Raw genomic sequence first — 13,760 nt, forward strand, 5'->3', positions numbered from 1 at the left:
ACCAAGTATGATGCATGACAAGGCTACATGAGGCTACTCATGGCAAGAGATGATGCATACAAGAACAACACATCAAAGCAAGTTTAAATGAGGCCGGAAACAAGATATGACAATTCCGGTAAGTCCTCATATGCAAATTTCGAAATTGGTCCAGATCTGAAAAAACCTTATGTTCAAGTTATTAAACAGCAAGTTAAGATGCACCAAGATGATCTACACGAAATTCTAGTCAAGTTACATATAAAGTTCGTTTAATTCGGAGCTACGGCCTATAGAAGATATGAACAAAACAAGTTAAACATGGCATTGATGCAAAATGCATTCAAACATCAAGCAAACACCTCAATACAAGGATGCAACAAGGTAATATGAAACTACATGCAATTCTAAGCAAGTTACATATAGAGCATGCTCAAAACGGAGCAACGGTGCAACACATACACTCCAAACAAGATATAGCAACAATCTGTCCAAAACAGCAACTAGGTATATTGCAAGCATCATGAAAATATGCTCCAGCACCCCAACATGATAACAAAAAGGCATGGGAATGATGTACAAGTAAAGCATGACAAAACATGAACACTGAGCTATCTCCAGAAATCACTAGAACATGCTCAAAAGGACATGGCAAGATTGCAAATAATAACAGTTTCACAAACTTAGCAGAATTCACTCTGCATGGCAGAAATAACATCAGGTTGCAAAGTTTAGAGCTATCAAACAACATGCTACAGGAACATATCATAGCAAATAAAGGCATGGCATGAATCTGCTAATTGCATAGAACAAAAGTCCCTTACTGATCACGAGACAAAAAGGCACAGAATATATGATGGCACCCATGTAAACATAGCAAGTTTCATAAACAGATTCAGACTTAGCAGAAAAACTGAGCATGGCATAGACAGAATTATGAAGGCATCTTTGCGAGCTCAAATAACTCATCACAAAGTATTTCATGGCATGTGAAGGCATCCAACAGTAAAATGGCATAATTATGAAGCTAAGCATGGCAATATCATGGTCATAGGGTGCATGGATCACTAGTAAAACACATGGCAAAACTGAACTTAATGTTAACAGGCTGGCAGCAACATTATTTAGCAAGTTTAGAGCATTATAACAACAAGCTACAGCAGGCTATAAATGCAAAAAAGGGCATTAATGGATAGAGTATAACATTTATAACAAAGAACCATTAGTGAACATCTCCAGAGTATGCATAGAACTCATGGTGACAACAGGTTTACATGGCATCACAATGTTACAGCTACAGACTTAGCAGAAATGACTCCAATCCAATTTCCTACAACTGGGATCTGAAACCCGGATCAGAAAACGCATATCACGATCAGTGGCACAGGGGACTGGTTGGTTTGAGCTAAACTCAAGCCGCCCGAAAGGGCATGCCTGAAGGACCGTCGGCTCCATACCGGAAAGCGGAAAAGGCCTGCCAAAGTGACAATGCAACACCGCACTGTCACAGAAATCAGCAACATCACGGAGGCCACTTTGCATGCTTGTGCTAGTCACCACAAAGATCACAAAAATACAACACAAGCACCACTGTAAAGATGGCATGATGTAGTTCAAAACACATGTAGAGCTCATGCTCATAGGATGCACACACAAAATGCAATGAAAAAGACAAATCACCAAGTTCTGATAACAGACAGCAGTTAACATCATATATCACTCTTGCAACGATGATTAGGGCATCAAGATGAACTCAAACAAGCATGGCACAAAGGAATGAAACATAGAGCATCTCACAATGAACATTATGATATATTATATGCATGCAACGGGACCATGGTCACAGAGATATGACCCTCACAAGATGCCTATATGATGCTGGAATTAAAGGACTTGGTCGAAATAACAGATCTGAAAACTGAGCGTTAGATAGCTAAAAGACGCCTGGGCGGGGAATAGGGCATCTCACCACGTGGGCTTCGGCCCAGGTGAAGAGGAGGCCAGGCAGGCCGGACGGGATGCTGGGCCGGGGCGCCTTGGCTGGGCCTTGGCGGGGCCCACGCGGCAGCCCACGCGCGGGCATCGAGGCGCGCGAGGCCACGCGCTCGCTGGCCTTCGCCTTCCCGAACGAGGACGGGGCGGCGGCGGCGGCGGCTGCTCTCCAGCGAGCGGGCAGGCGTGAGGGGGGGCGCCGGGAACCGGCGGATCCGGGCGGCGCGGTGCCGGATCCGGCCACGGGAGGAGGTCGGGGGGACTCCGGCGCCAGCGACTCGCAGCGGCGGCGAGCTCCATGGAGGCCATGGCGGCGCTGCAACAGAGGGAGAGAGAGGTTAGAGGAGGAAGGAGAGGAGAGGAAGGGAGAGTGGGGCGGGGCGGCACTGGCCTTGGGGTCGGCGGCGGTGATCGACGCCGGTGATGGTCGTCGGCAGGGGCGACGTGGAGGCGCGGTCGGACGGGCGCGGGAGGCGGAGGAGCGCACGGGCGGCGCAGGATGGGCTCGCACGGGCTGGCGGCGGGGGCGGCGGCCAGGGACAGGTGGCGGCGTGCGATTCACGGAGGGGGCGGCGGCTGGACATGTCCGGTGGCGGCGCGGACGAGTCCGGTGGCGCGGAGGGGGGGAGAAGCTAGGGTTAGGGTGGGTTCATCCGCAAATTTCGGGAGAGGGTGTGTTTATTAGGTAGAGGGAGCTAGGAGAGTCCAAATGAGGTGCGGTTTTCGCCCACACGATCGTGATCGAACGGCGGAGAGCATGGAGGGGAGTTTGCTAGGTTAGTGGGCTGATTTGGAGGGGTGTTGGGCTGCAAAGAGAAGGGGCTTCGGGCTACGCGGTTAACCATTGGGGTATCAAACGACCTCCAAATGGAATGGAATTTGACGGGCGGTCTACCGGTGCTATACCAAGGCCACTCGGCAAATCTCGACCCATTCCGAGAACGTTTTTCTCCCGCTCACGAAACAAGGTCAGAGAGGGGCGACGGGGCGCGTGCGAGTGAGTCGGATCGCGAAACGGACAACGGGGAAAAAGACCGGATGCAAGTTTTGAAAAAAATGAGGATGCAATGCAGATAATGACATGGCAAAATGCAACACGCAAGCAAATGACATGGCAACGACGGCGAATAACTGGAAGACACCTGGCGCATCGGACCCGGGGTGTTACAGCTGAGGACACCGTCACCGTGCGGGAAGCCAAGATCCAGGAGGAGGTTGACCGGAGAGTGGCGAAGGCTCCCGGAGATCTTTCCGACGAGCATCGCCTGGCGCTGGTGTTCCTCAAGGCTGAGGTTAAGGGCAGGACCGCCGCCCTTAGGACAAAACTAGATGAAGTGGAGTAGCGCGAGAGGGTCGCCAAGGCAGCCCAGACCTCTGCCCAGGCCGGCTTGGCCTCCACCCACGCCGACTTGCTCTTACTTCAGCAGCAGATCAACGATGCCGTGTCCCTCGCGAAGAAGAATGCCGACGAGGTGTGCCATCAGCAGACGCTGCAGCGTGAGCATGCTTCTATGCTCTAGGCCCTCAGGGTGAGGGCCAACCGAGCCTTGAGCACCATCTGCGAGGAGAGCGCACCTCACCCGCGCGAGGAAGATTACACCAGCCACCTCCGCTTCTTCACCAAGATCGTGACGTGCCTGGAGGACCGGGCCGTGAGGGCTCGCGAGCTCGTTGAGGAGAGGAGCCTGGGCCTCCAGGGTCGCGCGTTCTCAAGCATCTTCGGTCACCTCCAAAGCCTCGATCCCCATTTTGACTTCGACGCCGCCATAGCTCCCGTCCCCAGGGTCATCCGCGACAACCTGTCGAACTGGGCGGATGACCACGTGGACGCCCTGGTTGAGGAGTTCGCCCCTGAGGATGACGTGGTCGTGATGGTGGTCGGAGAAGGTGGCAGGGATGACGGTGATGAAGACGACGATAGCAACAACTCGGGTGGCGGAGATGAAGACAGCGGGGACAGCATGGACGGCAGCGCCTCCGGCTAATCTTGTATTTCCTTTTGCCTTAACCTGTGTGAAAGAGAAAACCTCCGGGCATGGCCCTGCGGAGTGTGAAAGCATTTTGAAAGGGGGGCCCCTTGTGATGTATGAAACAGAATGTGTGAAACGACGACGCGTCTCTTAAGGACGGGGCTTGAGATGCGCCATCGCCGGCCCGCGGGGCTCCCGAGTGGGCCAGTTGTTACGTGTTACCTTGGTTCCGCAGGTCATGGGCGAGCACCAGCATCCTGGTCATACCTTCCTCCCGAGGTTGGCCCTTCGGAGCTCATGAGGTTCTAAGTCTCCCGAGAAGCCTGTTGGCCCGCTCAAGAGGGCCTCGCGAGGAGCGAACGCTGGACTGCGGGAGGACGTGCACGTGGCTATCCTGTGGTGAGTGAATTCTTGATCCCAAGGGGGGTCCTGCCTGGGCCGTCCGGACGCGTCTAGCGTGGCGCTCCGACCAGCCCCCGCTCGCGGGGCGCTCGCGGTAGCAGGTGTGAGTCTCAAAGTAAAACACGCAACCAGAACGCAAGAAATCAACACGAACAAGAGAAGACTCCCCCATTTTTGACAACACAAAAGAACTTCAAATCTCAGTCCAAAAGGTGGCGAATCGAGTTACCGAAAAAAGGGACGAAAGCGAATAGTCGCGTCCGGCACCTAGCTAGTCTTCTTGTCTCACCACCAGCGCGGAGCTAAGTGCTTTCACTGGATGCGAGCATAGTCATTGGGGGACAATGTCGACGCCCAACGCGGAGCATGGTGCTTCCACTGGGACGTGGGCGAGAGCCCCCGAGGCCCGAGGGCGGCACTCCGGAGACTCCGGGGCATGTACAGCCCCACTCATTATTACGTGAGAGTGTCACGAGCGGAGACCTTCACATGCGAGAGCCTTTCTTCATATTGCTAGATGAGGGGCCCACCTTGCGCCACCCCCGACCACTGTTGGGGCGTCCGGAAACTAGGACGAGACCAAGGGGCAAGGGGGACGCTGGCAGCGCCCTCGGCGACCACTGGCCCTCTGCCAGGGGGAAGGGCTCACCGGCACCTTCCCCGGCAGAGGACCTACCTCCATGCAACGCCTTGCTCCATGCGGCGTGGGGGAGGCCCTGGCTCCGGGCCCCTCCCGCGCAGCCCCCAGTGCGCCACCCCCGCCGAGAGTGGAACCACCGCCCTGGGGTCTTCGGCCGCTGTTGTGGCCTGGTTCACCTGCGGTCCATGGTTAGCGTAAGTATGCTCCCGAGATATCAGCTGTACCCTGCGGTCATTATCGCTGAAGGAGTCGGCGAAGCCTGTGGGCAGCTCGTGGAAGACCCCAACCTCTGGCGTTTCTTCTGCCCAGCCTGGCTCGGGGAACGAGTCGGGGCCCTCCTCCGGTGTGTACTCTAGGTCCATCATGTGGGGCACGTAGGCGTCTGCAGTTGCTGCACCGGAGCCATCGCCTGGGTGCCCCACGCCTTGGGACACCAGCCCCGGCGCCTGGTCCTGGTGGCCGTGGGGCGACATCCCGGCGCGGTCCCGCAGGGGACCGCCAGAGCTTGTCCCTCCTGGAGGCGGCGAAGTTGTGGTAGGACAAGCGGCGCCGTGGGCCATGCTGATGTTGTCGAATCCCCCTGGCGCTCCGAGGGGCGCGCGGGCTCGCCGGGGCCCGGCACGTGCCCCGGCCTCAACCTGAGGCGTGGACAGGGAGCAGAAGGGTGCCGCACCTCTGCAGGCAGCGTCAAGCAGCTCGGCGACGCGCTCCAGCAGTGCGTCGCGGCCGCCCTCCGCTAATCTACAACGCAGCAGCCCCCGCGCTACGATGAGCGCGGCTCGGATGTTCGCCTGCTCCCGACGGGTGTGTGGTGTTGTCACCGCAGCGTAGCCCGAAGATCGTGTGGTGGCGCGCGTACGCCGTGGTGCGAGGGTGGACGACGCCAGCCCGCGCCGCCCGCGTCCGGCGGTGTTGGGCGATGTGCGGGCCGCCTGGAGCGCGGAGTTGACGTCCTCTTGGGCGGACGGCATTGCCCGGGCGGGCCATGCAGCCCAGTGCTCGGCATGAGCGCTCGGATCGTCAACCATCGGAACTACAGGGCAATGGCGGGCCGACTGGAAGAAGAGAGGCTCCGACGCACCCCTACCCGGCACGCCAAATGTCGGATTCAGTGTTCCACAGACCCTTGAGAGGTTCGAACTCTAGGGTGCGTGCGAAGAACTCGTCTTCCCCAGTCTGCCTGCTCAATGATTCCATGGCCTAGCTCGACGAACCCAAGGGACAAGAGACACAACAGTTTATCCTGGTTCGGGCCACCTTGCGGTGTAATACCCTACTCCGGCTTTGTGGTGGATTGCCTCAAGGATCCGAGGATAAACTAGTATAGTGGTTCAACAACCTCAGGAGGTGAGGTGTTCTTGAGTTGGTGAGCTCGTCAGGGTGGAATGAATCCGTCCCCTCTACGGTGGTGGCTAAGCCCTATTTATAGTGGCCTTGGTCCTCTTCCCAAATGTAGGCAGGAAGGGATCCCACAACGGTCGAATTCGAAGGGAGACAACTAGTACAAGTTATCCTGACAAAAGTAGTCTTTGCCTACAAAAGCCTCTGGTGGTGACGCTGTGGTGGGCTCCGCGATGACCTTCGTCCTGCCGTCCTGGCGGTCTTGGTCTTGTTGCATCGATATGGAAACCTTTGCTTGATTCCTCGGGACCCCGTGCCCGCGCTTGCCTCCTTAGCACGAAAGAGGAAACTGGTACACTGCGCCCGCTGGCGCCCGTCTGGCCTTGGTCGTCACGGCTCACGTCATGTGAACCTCGCGAGGTGCAGCTTGCATTGATATCTCCCCTCCCGGGAGCTAGCCTGGGGATGCCGCCCCTCGTGGAGGACTTGGTGTCGCCCGCGTCGCGAGGCTTGGCCCCTCGCGAGGGTCTTGAGTTGTTGTTGTCAAAGCTGGGTTGTACCAGGCCGTCGATAGAGCCACGCCGTGGGCCGCAGGCAGGCAAGTCTGGGTACCCCCATTCCCAGAACACCGACAGGATATACGGCATACAGTTTGCTCGGATGAACTGTTTGCTATTAGGGAATGCAACAAAAATGGTTAGCCAGATCAAAAGGTGTGTGTGATATACGACATACGGTTCAGTTGGACGAACTGTTTTCGATTAGGGAACACAACAGAAACGGTTCAACTTAACAAGATATGTGTGATATGCGGCATACAGTTCACATAGATGAACTGTTTGCGATGAGCCAAAAGAACACAAACGATTTGTGTAAACAAGATGTGTGTGATATGCGTCAAACAGCCTACTCGGGTGAACTGTTTGTGATGAGAAAATATAACACAAACGGTTACTGCAGTTAATTCGTGTGCGATTATGTGTGTGTAAAAAACTTTGAAAAATGCAAACTAGTTGCTTGCGGTGGCTAGGAGTATCGCACACGATGCGTATGCGAGTACTAGTGTGTGATGATTAGTAAGTCATACATACGTTTCCTTATGTTAACACGTGTGTGATTATTAGTAAGTTATTCATATGCAAGACATACATCAAGTATTCTCAAATCCATAAAAGTATTCAATCTGATAATAATGAATACCTCAAAGGTAAAAACTCAATTCATCACAACAATATAGAGAGGGTGAAACACCATATGATCCAACTATATTAACAAAGCTCATGGTACATCAAGATCGTGCCAAATCAAGAACATGGGAGAGAGAGATCAAACACATAGCTACTTGTACATACCCCTAGCCTGGAGGGTGAACTGCTCCCTCCTCGTCATGATGGGCGCCGGGATGATGAAGATGGCCTCCGGTGATGATTTCCCCCTCCGACAGGGTGCCGAAACAGGGCTCCAGATGGTATTTCGAAGGTACAGAGGCGTGCGGCGGCGGAGTCAAAGTTCTAGGGTTATTTCTAGGGGTTTCTCTATTTATAGGATTTTTTGGCATTGGTCTCACGTCAGGAGGTGCCATAGGGGGGCCACAAGCCACCAGGGCGTGGCCACCTCCCTGGGCACGCCCAAGTGGCTATTGGGGACCTCGTGGCTCTTCTAGCCCTCCCACGAAGCTTCTAGTGTCTCTTTCCTTCTAGAAAAAATCGTCAAAAAGTTTCATTGAATTTGGAGAACTTTTATTTCTACAGGAAAAACAACACCATGGTAGTTCTGCTGAAAACAATGTCAATCCAGGTTAGTCCCATTCAAATCATGCCAAAACCATATAGAATTGTTGTAAACATGGCATGAATACTTCATAAATTATGGATACGTTGGAGACGTATCATGGGTCATCAAGGATATTTTCCATCCTAGACAAGTTATCAGCTACGGGATTCTCAGCTCCCTTCCTATCAGTAGTATGCAAGTCAAATTCTTGTAGCAATAGAACCTACCTAATTAGTCTAGGTTTAGCATCTTTTTTTCCATAAGGTATTTAATAGCAGCAAGATCGTTGTGAACAATTACTTTAGAATCAACTATGTAAGATGTGAATTTATCACATGCAAACACAACTGCTAGAAATTCTTTCTTAGTAGTAGCATAATTTCTTTGGGCATTGTCTAGAGTTTTACTAGCATAAGGGATAACATTTAATTTCTTATCAACTCTTTGTCCTAGAACAACACCAACATAATAATAACTAGCACCACACATAATTTCAAAAGGCAAAGTTCTAATCAGGTGGTTGAACAATAGGTGCAGAGGTTAAGGCTTTATTAAGGGTTTCAAGGCTTCTACACAATCATCATCAAAAACGAATGGAACATCTTTTTGCAAGAGATTAGTAAGACGCCTAGAAATTTTAGAGAAGTCTTTAATAAACCTTCTACAGGAACCAGCATGACTGATAAGTCCATTTTGCACATGTTTTCCTACTGTTATTATAGTATTTTCAATCAATATAACACTTTGTGGAGCAATTCTCATGCCTGTTCTCACTTAATATGCAAGATTTACATGAAGAGGGAGATTGCCGATAGCTGGAATTCTGGACCTTAAAAAGCTATGTCAAAGATACCTATTCTGCACATCTCCAAATGAGCTGAAATTTTACGGAGATTTATTTTGGAATAAATAAAAAATACTGGCAAAGAAGTACCAAAGGAGGCCACCAAGGTGCCCACAAGGCATCAGGGCGCGCCCTGGTGGCTTGTGGGGCCCCTGGACAGCCTCCGGTGCCCATCTTCTGATATGCAAGCCCATTTGCCCTAGAAAAAAATTAAAGGGAGGACTGTCGGGATGGAGCGCCGCCTTCTCGAGGCGGAACTTGAGCAGGAGCACTTTTGCTCTCCGGCGGAGCGATTCCTCCAGGGACACTTCCCTCCGGGAGGGAGAAATCGAAGCCATCATCATCACGAACAACCCTCTCATCGTGGGAGGACCAATCTTCATCAACATCTTCACTAGCATCATCTAATCTCAAACCCTAGTTCATCTCTTGTATTCAATCTTTGTATCAAAACCTCAGATTGGTACCTGTGGGTTGCTAGTAGTGTTGATTACATCTTGTAGTTGATGCTAGTTGGTTTATTTGGTGGAAGATTATATGTTTAGATCCATTATGCTATTCAATACCCCTCTGATCTTGAACATGAATATGACTTGTGAGTAGTTGCTTTTGTTCTTGAGGACATGGGAGAAGTCTTGGCATAAGTAATCGTGTGAATTTGGTATTCGTTCAATATTTTGATGGTGTGTATGTTGTGATTCCCTCAGTGGTGGTATGTGAACGTTGACTACATGACACTTCACTGTGGCACCCCGGCTCAGAGAAAACCGGAATGCCCCGTATTCCAGCCCAGAGATCGAGGTGAAGTCTTCTGGAATACGGCACTGCTTAGCATAGAACAAACCAGCTCTCTATTACAACACGAATAGGAATACAAGGTCTCCGATATTACAATGAATAACATCGACAAGGCGACACTACGCCAACCACGCTTGCTCTATACAAGCAGCATAACAACTCAAGGCAGCGGAACAACTACTGGCAGCGGAACAACGAACGGCGATGATGGACTCCACTCTGCAGGGACTCTGGCTGGAACGTTTATCCTAGCTCGCGAACACAGGAACAACATCAAACAAGCAAGCAATCCAGGCACGACCTGCAAACTGGCATGACACGCCAGGTCAGTACATTGAATGTACTTGCAAGCTCACAATAACCAGAAGCATTCAAGACAAACAACAGCATGGCAATTACAGGTTAAGCGGGAATTATCATGAGATCATCAGGATAACATGGCATGAACAACATGAACATGATACCGCTAGAACAATATGAGCATGGCATGAACATATAAACATGATGACACTATCATGCAACATGATGACATTATCATGCACCAACTTACTCTGCTCGGGTTACCTCGTAACCATCATATGCATCACTTACCAACCTCGGACATTACACGATCATCTAAGGATCAAATCAAGCTTGGTATAAACAATACCATAGTAATCATTAAATGACCACAAGGAGCTTGATCTTTACCCATGACTCTCGCACAACATCACGAATATCCAACAACTCGGTATCCCCAATACCATGGTGATCATTCACGGATCACAAACGGAACCACTCTGGGCTCAAGGGGTTACCTCATAACCACACAGTGATCATTCACGGATCACAGAACCAACTTATCTCATCATCGAACCGGGGTTTTTATTAAGCACATTATTACTATTATTACTGTTGACCCATAGTTTGACCGACACGAACTGGGCCCTTATCCGTGGGCACGGCAATCGATAGATTTAATACACACTCTGCAGAGGTTAGCACACTGTACCCACACCACGGAACCCATGGCCTCGCACTCCCATTCGGGTGGACCAACGGCGTTCCTACAAAACGGTCCTACTGACATGACACTCTCCCGGCCACTTCGACCAACACCCCCTCAGGGTTCAGTCCTGGGTGGCCCCGTGCCTACCAAAGGCACCAACGGCCACCGTCGTGGCAAAAACATAAACGGTCCCAAACGGGGACAAAAAGTCGCCTAACAACAACTACGAGCACACAAGGCTTATGTCCGCCTACCTGATCAGGATAGCGCGCGCCCATAACCTTCCCTCGTTGGAGGCACCGGCGAGAGGCACGACAATAGACCCAGTTAGGACCCTCCCATAAAGGCAAGTGTGGTTGCACTGGTCAGCTCGATATGGTGGCACCATGACTCAGCCAACTGTTGTTCAAGTTCAGTTAAGTCCGATTAAACTTGAATGCAATAAGCTGAGTCATATTAAAATAACATGATGCAACTACAATGCATGAACATGAATCAACATAAGCGTGGAGGTGCAACATATTCATCGAGCATAACCATAATGAAACATTAACCAAATGAGCATGGTAAGCTGACGGGCATAACATTACACATGAGCATATCATGACCACTAGCATCATAAATAAATAACATGCAAGAACTCATCCAGAATACTACCAAGTAAGCATATAACCAGCAGGATACAAAGTAACATGCATAGCAATGGCACTAGATAACAGCTCATAAATATGCATCCGAAAGAACACACTGCTACTACTATCAATCATGACATATAACAATAATGCTAGTAATAAGTGCAAGATAACAAGATGCAGAAGAGCATAGCACAGATGTATAAGCATCACCGAAACAACGATAACCGTATCAAAACAAGCAAACATTTATTAAATATTCAAGTTGAAAACCATGGCTACTGCATGACTATCATGCAAGTGGTTGTTGTGGCTTGCCTGGGGTTGACGGAGACTCCGGGAAGAAGTGCGGTGAAGCCGCGGAACGAAACGCCGGACGGTTCTTGCTCAGAGGGGGCTGATTTGAAGCAAGGGCAAAATGGTCATTTTCACTACAATACCACCTACTGAAAATGTTACCAAAAGATTGAGCTCGACGAGATGAAGAAGTGAGCGCTGGTTTCACCTCGATCGGATTTACGGTTGCAGAGTTATGAGGTGTAGAAGATCAGGGACCAATCTGTGAATATTTTCATCACCAACGGGTCCCTGAGTGGATAAGGCAGAGGCGAATATTGGAAAATACGCTTTCTGAGCAAAGAAAGCACATTCTTGGTCGCAGTAGAAGAAAATACGTTTTCCAGAAGAGAAAACGTATTCTTCCCGGAGAAGAAAAGAAATACGTTTTCGTAGCTGGGAAAACGTATTTCAAGAAAACGTTTCCACTTATGCGAGTGGATAAGGTGGTGGCTCACTTTCGGGTGGGGTCCGTTGGAGAGGGGGGGCCCGCCTGGCCAGCTGGCAAGGCGTCGTCTTCCTCCTCCCCTCGCTCCTGTTCGTTCCCGAGCGGAACAGAACGGAAGCGGAGGAGGGAAACGGCCAAGGGGCCGGCCAGCTCCGGCGATCCCCGGCCCGGCCAAGGGCACCGGCGGGACTGCATGGCTGCACCGCACCAGTTCAGAGGAACGGCGGCCGTCGGGGAGGAGTGGAGGACGCGGGGCAGAGGAGGACCCGAGAGGAGGCAGGGGCGGCCGGTGGTGGAGGTGCTCGTCGGAGCAGGGCACTCCGGCTAGGGCTGAGAGGTCTGGGAGGCTCGCGGGGATGAGGGGAGGATGGTGGAGGTGGTGGAGCGGAGCGAGGATGCTCGGGTCAACCGGACGAAGAGACGGCCGAGAGACGGAGGCGACGGCCGTGCGTGGGGCACGCGTCCAGGGTGGACTCCGGCGAGGGGCGATGTGGTGGGGCAAACCCCGGGGATGTGGAGGCTCTGGTGGACAGCTCGGGAGGAGGAGAGGAGCGATGTGGTGGTCGGAACCGAGACCAACTCCAGCGAGGTCACGGTGATCCGAGGAAGAAACGGCGAGGGAGAGCTGCTCTGGTGGGCAAAAGAGGCGGGGGAGGAGTGAGTGAGTTGCGGGAGGGCACGGGGCACGCTTATGTAGCCGAGGGGAGGGCTCTAGAGCAACGCTAGCGAGCTTGTGAAGTGCTCTAATGGTGGACAGAGGCTGGACATGGCACGGGCATGGTGTTTGCAACGCATTTAAGGCGAACCACGACGAGGCAGCGACGCAGTGAGATGCAGTCGATCATGGGGAAGCTCCAAGACATGGTTGGACGTCGAGACGAGGAGGGAGGAGACGAGCACAGGGGCAAGAACAAGCCAGAGCACACAATTAGGCATGACATCAGCGTCATCACCACACGCACTGGAGCACAGTCCGGGTTTTGGCCCGGCCGACCATGTCTAGTAGATAGACCGTCGTGCCCTTAGTCAAGATAAGGAAATAAATCGGTCCAGGGGCAAAGAAGAGATTTGCACTTAGCTCCAAAGTAAATCAACAGGAAGATGTTTGTAACTTGTTGTGGTTACACTAGCTTGGTAACATGGTAAATAATTTTTCTGGTGATGATCACACACTAATGTGATTAAGATGGCAAAGTTTCAGCTCAAGAAGAGGAGTTTAGCTAGTGGTTGCCGTAGAAACCACTATAATGGCCAGAATTAAAGATTTGGATGATGCACTCACATGAAGATGCAAGTTGAGATGAAATTGGGCATGGCCCAATGATTTGAAGATATGAAGATGCTCAAAAAAATTTAGGCCATTTGGATGAACCAAACTAGCACTTGCTTCACAATGCTTTATTCTGACCAGAAACTTGGAAAAATTGCACAGGGCAAATGGTGTAATGGATTGAGCCAAATTTTGGTGGAGGGAGTTTACCTGGATGGAAGAATTCTCTGGAAAGTTTTCAGCTTAAATGAAGCAATATAAAATATAGTTGCTTCACAAACTGAACATCTGACCAGAAACTAAGATTTGGAGCTGGCCTCACATAGATGAGTTACATGAGCTCAAAT

The 13,760-nt window shown here is 51.4% G+C and overlaps 1 long non-coding RNA gene across 1 annotated transcript; it reads right to left on the reverse strand.

Moving 5' to 3' along the window:
- Positions 1-9,777: 9,777 nt before the first annotated feature.
- On the reverse strand, positions 9,778-13,070 carry LOC141040708 (uncharacterized). Its single transcript, XR_012201486.1, has 2 exons — positions 11,865-13,070; positions 9,778-11,756 (listed from the first exon to the last, which is right to left on the reverse strand). It is a non-coding gene; the product is annotated as an uncharacterized lncRNA (long non-coding RNA).
- Positions 13,071-13,760: the final 690 nt, after the last annotated feature.

This window comes from Aegilops tauschii, chromosome 1 (genome assembly GCF_002575655.3).
Source record: "Aegilops tauschii subsp. strangulata cultivar AL8/78 chromosome 1, Aet v6.0, whole genome shotgun sequence".
NCBI lineage: Eukaryota > Viridiplantae > Streptophyta > Magnoliopsida > Poales > Poaceae > Aegilops > Aegilops tauschii.